Source organism: Eptesicus fuscus, chromosome 16 (assembly GCF_027574615.1).
Source record: "Eptesicus fuscus isolate TK198812 chromosome 16, DD_ASM_mEF_20220401, whole genome shotgun sequence".
NCBI classification, from domain to species: domain Eukaryota; kingdom Metazoa; phylum Chordata; class Mammalia; order Chiroptera; family Vespertilionidae; genus Eptesicus; species Eptesicus fuscus.
Window position 1 is genome coordinate 35685959 of NC_072488.1, and position 2236 is coordinate 35688194.

Here is a 2236-nt window from a genome sequence, read left to right on the forward strand (position 1 = left end):
AATGTTGGCAATGCAGATTTTTAACACATCACAAAAAGCCTGCACAAAATAGTTCTGGCGCAAAGGACAAAGTAATGCTCAGAATTAGGTTAAATAGCTGCTGATTTTAAGAAAACAAAAGGCCTGAAATCACTATACAAAATATAAAATATATTAAGCACTACCATCCACAGAACAGTCTTTATTATTGATTCTATTTAAAAATTGTGTAATTATATATTGAATTGTAAATGAATATTATATATGAACCCTCCCCCCTTTTAGAAGGCAATTTCTTGTTGCACTATAGAACATCTAATTACATTGCAAAAAGTATCTGTTTTTGCTATTGATAAAGAAAGCAGTTAATTATATTACTGTAAATATTAGGAAGGCTACAAAAAAGAAAGAAAATTTCCTTTTTATCTTCTAAGTGCTTTCCATGCAGAGTTAAGTACCTGCCTTGTTTAACTGAATGCATATTGGGAAACATCCTGGGTCAAAGAGATGCTCTTGAATTAGGCTTTTCAAATCAAAAACTCAAAGGAATCATGCAACCTTCTTCCTACTGGGATACCACTGTGTCACCAATTCCATCTTTCCAGAATACCTTTCAAGACACTTAAAAAAGAACAAACTGATGATAAATATACATGAAGTGAAAGACACAAACTGCAATTTGACACTACGACGGGTCATGTCTGTGATATGTGAAAGCACCTTTATAAAGAGCCTATGTGGCAAGAGATGTGTCTGAAGATTCAAGATGAATCAACAGTATTGGATAACAATATAATTCTCAACTCAGAAGCTGCCTCAAGATTAGGTGCATCTTCAGTTAATGCAACAGGGAAAAAAGGCAATGGATTTTATCTTATTGCATCCATTCACAAATAGACCTCAGGTCACCAGATGTGTAGACACAAGGAGATTTTTGTTGTTGTGGTTTATAGTCTTTAATTGAAATGATGATAAAGAAAATAAATCTATTTAAAAACAAAACCAAATAGCTATTTCGGTCTAGATTAAGAGGTGGCACCAGGTGTGGGATTCACATTTTGAGTGGCCACCTGTGGTGCGACTTCAATGATCCAGAGTTTGCCTATGATTCTGGCTGTACGATTGCCCTTCTCTACGATCCTAATAATCCATGCTTGGTGACCTCCACCATATTTGGGAGACTTTATCTCTACACAGAACCGAGCTGCTTGCTCACTTGTTAAACAGATTAGAAGGCCTCCTGATGTCTCCAAGCAGGTCCCATGCAGGAGGCCAAACAAGTTTCCGCAGGCCTTGCTCACAGCAGCCATTTTGGCCAAGACAGGGGGGTTGTGAATCACAAAGGACACCTCGTTCCTCTGCTGCTTAGCCAGGTTCTGTGCGTGGCCTAGAATTCCAAAGCCAGTGATATCAGTGGTAGTGTGGGCATTGAACGTGGCATGAGTCCAGTAGCTGTTCTGTTGAGCCTTGCCATATTCATCATCGCCTCCTGGTATGCCAACTCCACATCTTCTTGAGTGACCACTAGTTTAATTTTATTCCACTTTTTAGGAATATCCAACAACTGGTGCACAGCCACGGCCACTTGTGTCCCCAGGGCTTGGTCAGAACCAGCACGTCCCCAGGCACTGCGTTATCTGGCATGACGAATTCATTGGGCTGGCAGACAGTTGTAGCCACTCTTCCCAAAACAATCCAGGGGTTTAACACTGTTTGCCCATTTCAGACGTTCCTGCCTCCTCTGCTGCATCTTTAAAACCCTGTATAATTAGGGGCATCACTTTATCCCTTTCCCTATCGGTCATTTTATTATTGATTCCAAGGAGCATCAGCATATTGTCACATTCTGTGACCCCCATTGCATAGAGGTCACTGAGTACATTGGCACATACTATCCTGCCCATCATATAAGGGTCAACGATATGATAAATGTAATCTGTGGTTTGCACCAAGGAAAGACCACCATGCCTCAAAGGAATGACACAAGTATCCATTCCAATGCCAAGCATTGGCATAACTGCTTCCAGAAGCTGTTCTTCTTGGAACCAGGCCGGGGCGCCCAGGTTCAGTCGGCGCCGCGCTAGGGGACCCTCTTTTTTTTTTTTTTTTTTTAATATTTGCTTTTTCCTCCCTGGCTGCTTGAAGATCAACCTTCATCATGACACAGTAACTATCCAAACCAGGAAGTTCATGACCAACAGACTACTTCAGCTGAAGCAAATGGTCATTGACGTCCTTCACCCTGGTAAGACACAAC

The 2236-nt window shown here is 41.0% G+C and overlaps 1 pseudogene; it reads right to left on the reverse strand.

Moving 5' to 3' along the window:
- Positions 1-1004: 1004 nt before the first annotated feature.
- LOC103305372 (selenide, water dikinase 1-like) lies at positions 1005-2018 on the reverse strand (annotated as a pseudogene).
- Positions 2019-2236: the final 218 nt, after the last annotated feature.